General features: G+C 47.7%; 1 protein-coding gene across 4 annotated transcripts in view; it reads right to left on the reverse strand.

Annotated features, from left to right (window-relative positions):
* The window catches only part of SNX10 (sorting nexin 10), a 75,679-nt gene extending 69,376 nt beyond the window's left edge, over positions 1 to 6,303 (reverse strand). Inside the window, exons 1-2 of one of the 4 annotated variants that reach the window (XM_040472400.1) lie at positions 6,191 to 6,297; positions 3,375 to 3,516 (exon numbers count right to left, since the gene is read on the reverse strand). The gene's annotated coding sequence lies outside the window, so the exon portion shown is untranslated. Of the gene's footprint in view, positions 1 to 3,374; positions 3,517 to 5,153; positions 5,174 to 6,144 lie in introns of those variants that run through there. The other 3 variants (XM_040472398.1, XM_040472399.1, XM_040472401.1) reach the window with 3 other exon arrangements.
* Between the last annotated feature and the right edge of the window lie 50 nt (positions 6,304 to 6,353).

The following is a 6,353-nucleotide window of genomic DNA, read 5'->3' on the forward strand; positions in this document are numbered from 1 at the left end:
GGGGCAGAGAGAGAGGGAGACACAGAATCAGAAGCAGGCTCCAGGCTCCGAGCCATCAGCCCAGAGCCCGACGCGGGGCTCGAACTCACGGACCGCGAGATCGTGACCTGGCTGAAGTCGGACGCTTAACCGACTGCGCCACCCAGGCACCCCTTATTATTTCTCTAAGGAACAGGAGGCCCCCAGGTGCCACCTGGGTTAGAAGAGAATGTGCCTTTCTTCCCCAAACTAATTAAACAGTCTGATTTTACTACATAACATCTAATCACCACAGGAATGCACCAAAAGGCAAAGAATGGACATCCACCCCGACTTTGCTTGCACTCCGCAGGTCTTACATGGCCCCCAAGTTCTAACAGGAAAAGGCGGTAAACTGGGAGGGAAAGCAACAAGCCTTAGTGAACAATGCGGGCGTGCCTCCCCAGATGCACCCCACTTCTTTGAAACCAGTCCCCAAAAAGGTCAAGCTCGTGTAGTGTGACCCCAGCCCGACCCTCCCCCACCCACCCCACATTCATGGCCCTGCCACGAGTCTCAGCCACCTGCAGGGACAATCCAGTCCACACCATGGGGCTGGCAAATCCAGGAGACCACACGTGTCAATGTAAGTTCTTAAAAAGATTACTCTGGCTGATTTAGGAAACTGGATCTGAGGGGAGCCGAGTGGAACGAGAGGTGTAATCAGGCGCTGATATGAATGTGTGCGGCAGCAGCCTGAGCTAAGGCAGGGAGCTGGGGTAGGGGGTGGAGCATAGACAGATGGGAAAATGAACCGAGACCTTGAGACGGCTGGGAGGTGGGGTGGAGAAATGGCTCCTGGTGCTAGCCTGGACACACGAATGGACGGATGGCAGTAATGATTTCTTCAGATGGGCAAGGGAGGAGGACGGGTTGGGTGAGAGTGGGGAGCAGGGGAAGAATCACCAAGAAGTTAAAGAATCTCCAGTTTCTGGGCCGGCATCTGCACAGACACCTCTGCGGACCTGTACTGCATTTTGCATTCACAATGCTGCGTTCTTTTTCGTAAAGAGGACCCCACACCGCTTGAGTGTCAGGCCCCGCAAAACTGGGGAGGGGAGGGTCAATAATGTTGGGCAAGTTCACTTAAAATGTCCCTGACACATCCAAGGAGTCAGATTTGATGTTAACTACATAATCCTGGGGCTCACAAGAGAGCCAGCCATCTGCATCAAGGAATTAATGGTTCAAAGTCTCAGAAACAAATTAAACCAGCTTGTCCAGTGTTTGTCATTGCATCTGGATCACGTGGGAATCAAAACACAGAATCCCAGGTCACATCCCAGACCTACTGCATGAGAATATTTCAAAGTAAGGCCCAGAAATCTGCTTTCACAAATTTCCCAGAGAATTCTAATGCACAAAAACATTTGAAAACCACAGATATACAGAGAGAGTGTGGAGAAATAAAAGAGGATCAGGGGGCACCTGGGTGGCTCAGTTGGCTAGGCATCCGACTTCGGCTCAGGTCATGATCTCACAGTCCGTGAGTTCGAGCCCTGAGTCAGGCTCTGTGCTGCCAGCTCAGAGCCTGGAGCCTGCTTCTGATTCTGTGTGTCCCTCTGTCTGCTCCTCCCCTGCTCATGCTCTGTCTCTCTCTGTCTCAAAAATAAAAACATTAAAAAAAAAATTATAAAATAAATAAATAAATAAAAAAGAAAAGAAGATCAGGACAGGCCAAAGAGCCACCAAATGGAGGGGTCAGTGGGAGAGTGGAAGAACAGGGAAGGCAACAAATCACTTATCTGATTATTAACAAAGTTAAACGTGTGTGTGTGTGTGTGTGTGTGTGTGTGTGTGTGTGTGTGTGAATTACCTGTTAATAGCCTTTACCTGTATTTTTATTGGATTATTTTCTTTTCTCTATTGACTTTGAAAACTCCATGCCTTTTATAGATATTGTAACTATTTGCTTTGCTAATCTGTCATCTGCCTTTCAACTTTGTTTACGACATCTTTTTTCTTATATTAGTATAATGTTTCATAAAATTAAATCAATATTTTCCTTTATGCCTTCTGAGTATTAAAGTTGGCAAGATCTTTCCTACTCTAAAGTTATTTTTGAAAACCATCACATGTATGTATATTTTAATGTCTATAATTTGTTTCTGACATATAATCTTTACTCTAAATGGAATGTGCTTTTATGAATGGTATGAGGCAACCATCTCAACAGACTTAACTGTAGTTGATTTTATGTTACTTTCAATTCCTGTCTTCACAATGGAACCATTTCTGGACTCCCCATCCCTGGTCCTACATGATATATTTTGAAATCTGGCTGGACGGTACATTTCAAAATGTATTACCTATTAGGACAAATCTATTTTTCCAGGTAAACTTTATCAATTTGAAAAAATGAAGCAAAGTTAAAGGACTGGCCTAAACTAATAAAGATCTCATGACCTTTCAGTCTTGCTTAGTCACTGGAGCATCAGCCTTTGGCCAGGAGGTGGCCTGACTTCCTAGTGACTCACACACTACACAGAATTCTCAGACTTCACGGAATTTAGATTGAATTTACAAACGTCTCAGCAAAACATTTTCTAACACTACAATTCTACCAAGAGGCCTCAACGGCCTCCTTGCGACTCAATCGGTGCATGTTATGACTCTTTCCTCGCCTTCTCCCCCATTTTTATGCTCCTGCTCATACCTTTCAGAGTTGTTGATGCCCATCCTGAATCACAGTAAAGGGGTTCAGTTTACAACATGATATGCCACAAGATGCTGTATTTTGATAGGTACTTCCAGGAAGCTTTGCGGGCCCCACACACTGTGGCAGCCTATCGGGTGAGGAGTGAGTCTTTTGACATCTCATAATTTATTCACCTGGCACCACTTATTCCAAAGGGAATGGGAGTGCGATGGAAAGAAGACGAGACCAGGAAACCCGAGTTTTGGACCCCTTTCTACTCCTAATTAGCGGTGTCGTTCAGATTAAGTTATTCTGCCTTTCCACTGGGTCTCCATTGCCCCATTTGTAAAATGAGATGTCGGGAATAGAACAGTCATTTCTACCCTTTCTTTCCGCCACGGGTGACCCTTTAAGAATCGGAAGTAAGCTGTGGATTCTCTTCTCCAGAATAATGCACTTTTGCACATGAGTATAAAATCAGACATTTTCAGGGGGTTCACAGATCCCCAAAAGCCTCTCTCTGTATTCCTAGGATCAAGATCTCTGAGACCTACCACACGCTGTTAAAAATACCAGAGAATACCATAAACGTATATAGAATCACAAAACTTACGCAAAGTTGAATCTTTGCAGAACTAAAAGCATCTCCTCTGAAGATAACTGGGAGGAGGAAGTAGTTACTTAGGGAAGAATAAATGAAAGTGCCAATAAGACTTGCCTTTGATTGAGGCCTGGCTCAGCCCTTTACATACATTCACGGGGGACTGGGTGAGAGCACCCATTCCAGAGCCAGGCTGCCCAGGTCAAATGTTGTCTCCATCATTTACTAGCCCTGGGCTCTGAACCACAGTTTCTCCCATCTATAACCAAAAAAAAAGAAGGATGTGGGGTGCCTGGGTGGTGCAGTTGGTTAAGCGACCGACTGACTCTTGGTTTTAGCTCAGGCCATGATCTCGTGGTTTCCAAGTTGGAGCCCCACATTGGGGCCCACATAGGGCTGATGGTGTGAAGCCTGCTTGGGGTTCTGTCTCTCCTTCTCTCTGCCCCTCCCCTGCTTGTGTTCTATCTCTCTCTCTTAAATAAAACTTAAAAAAAAAGTGTGAGGGGGTAGAAAGACTGTTAATATATACATAGAGTATTTGAAAAAGGGCCTGACCTACAGGAAGCCCAAAATTATTATTAGCTATTATAGAAAGGTGGGATACATTTGCTGAGTGGTTAAAATGGTGAGCTGTGAAGTTTAAGGAAGTCTTAAATACCTTGATGCCTTAGTTTCCCCAGAGGTATATGTGCTGCCGAAGCGAGCACAGTTTCCCCAGAGGTAAATAGGATCAGATTCGTAAATTTGTTGTGAGGATTAAGGAGACTGTCACATAAAAACTCTCTCACAATGCCTAGTACATAGTAAGTGCTCAAGAAATGCCAGCTGTTGTTACTTACAATTCTGGGACGCAAGGATTACCATTGCTTTTTTTGTTTTAATTTCTGAATAAAGGATAAGTCAGACAGGTTAAGTGCCCCCACTGACAGTACCTCAGCTAGCAAATGACTGTGCCAAGACTTCAACGTGGGTGAGCCTGAGACCATAATCTGTAACCACTACCCCGTACTATCTTTTATTTGAACAGAGCTAAGAGAGCATAAATGCTGATTCATAGTTACTGCATTAACCAAGAGAAAGAAAGAGGTAGGTGCTAACAGTCTAAAATTTGGGATATTCTCCATGGAAGTCAACCCTGACTTGGCAAAAAGCCCTTCTTTGCCACTCTTAGAAATGAAAGACTACAGAGGCTGGACTCTCATCTCAACCAGCTCTAAGCCTTTTGCAAACTTGGTTGTTAAACCACAGCAGTGACCCCAAAAGAGGAAAAAAAAAAAAAAAGAGGCCATTTCACAAACTAGTTTAACTAACAAAGTGAACCCTTTAAAATGAAAGCAGAGACCCTAAGGCTGAAAGAAGATACTTAAGAGTGCTCGAAAGCCACGGAAAACTGCGTCTAGGACACAGTCGTCAGCCGTTAATGAATACATTTTTATTTAGAAAAGAATGACAATTTAGATCTATTTTTTGGATACCATGCTCCAGGAGGCCTTCCCCTAAAGTAAAATAAGAGGAAGTTCTCACCACAGCCCAGAGTGGTGGGGAGAGAAGTGGAGTGCCAGTCAAGAGACCCCTGGTGTGGAGCACTGTCACCTGAGCACACCCCCACTCGTTCAACACCAATTTGCTCACCACTGAACCGGGTAACTGGTAAGGTGGGAACTGAGAATGAAATACTCAGGCAGAAGAAAACAGGACGATGAGTTAAATACAAGCCAGTGCTTGTAATCACGTTTTTCACATCTTCCCCTATTTACTTCTAAATGTATTTTATTTTTGTACCTTTATCCAAAACACCCCCAGTAATCAACCTGAAATCTACCATTCCTTAGAATAAAAATGGCCTTAGGAACAGCCATCCCTGGAAGTGATGGCAGAAATGGCAGGAGTGCTCACCTCACGTGCCTGGTACCTCCCGGACACGGATGGAGGAGCCGGTGGGTTCTCACTGGCTCTCTCCCGGCCGTCCACCTTACACCGCGGCCCAGCTCACCCGCCCCCCCACCCCCGGGGCGGGGGTGAGGCGGGGGTGAGGCGGGGGGGGGGCGCGGGGGGGGGGGGGAAGGACAGGGAGTTCTGCATTCCAAGCCCGCCCCTGCCCCCCTCCACGTCCCCCGAGGGTCAGAGTCAGAAGCCCACTGGAATCTAGGCCTGTTTCTGCTTCCATCCGGCTGAAGGACTCCCCTCCCCGGGCCTTAGTTTCCCCGTCCTTAAAATGAAAGGTTTGAAGGAGATCACGTGAAAGCCTCGTTCCTGCTCAAATTTCTAATTCCATCATTCTTACAAGAAAACGTTTCCTGCAGAAATAGACGCCTTTCCTTTCAAGCAGGGCACGCTGCCCTGCGTCCCCGTGACCATTCTCCTCGATAATCTCACAGAAGTATGATGCATCAGAACTGAAAAACAGGCTGTTGCTTTCCCGTGGTACCAAACCCGGTCACCAGTCAACGTGGATTTTCTCTCGGGCCTCTTCCCTCAATCCCGCAATCCCACGAAAACCCCTACCTACCCTTCCCAATTTCTAAACTCAAAGCTACCGTTTCATGGGTTTAAAAAAAAAAAAAAAAACACCCAAACCCGGCCTGGAGTAAGGTGCTACAGCACTTTTTTGGGCATCCAGGATTCCATCTCCGCCCCACCCTCTCGCCGGGGTATCTCTTTAGCCATAAACCCCTGTATCGATACGTAATACGCTCCATGCCCTCCCCTGGCAAAGAAGCCGACCATTTCTTCCTCCCCTGCACATCCCGGCTGGAAAGGTGGCAGCTCCCCGCTCCAATCCCGGGAGACCCAAGCTCTTCCCGGCCCGCAGGGAACGGCACCTGGGCGCATCGGCCCCTCAGGAAAAGAAAAGGGTGGCCGGCTCGCCCACGGCCGCGGTCCCCACCTCGGCGGCGCGAGGAGGCCTCCCCCGCAGGGCTCCTGTCACTTACGGATGGTTCCTCCGGGCAGGGCCAAGCCGGCGAGCTGGCTGGCAGGCGACGGAGTTTGCTGACTCAAAGGCACAGCGGCGGCGGCGGCGGCGGCGGCGGCGGCGAGCGCCCTGCCCGGAGGAACCATCCGTAAGTGACCGGAGCCCTGCGGGGGAGGCCTCCT

Source organism: Herpailurus yagouaroundi, unplaced genomic scaffold, assembly GCF_014898765.1.
Source record: "Herpailurus yagouaroundi ecotype Mexico unplaced genomic scaffold, PumYag 100, whole genome shotgun sequence".
Lineage (NCBI taxonomy): Eukaryota > Metazoa > Chordata > Mammalia > Carnivora > Felidae > Herpailurus > Herpailurus yagouaroundi.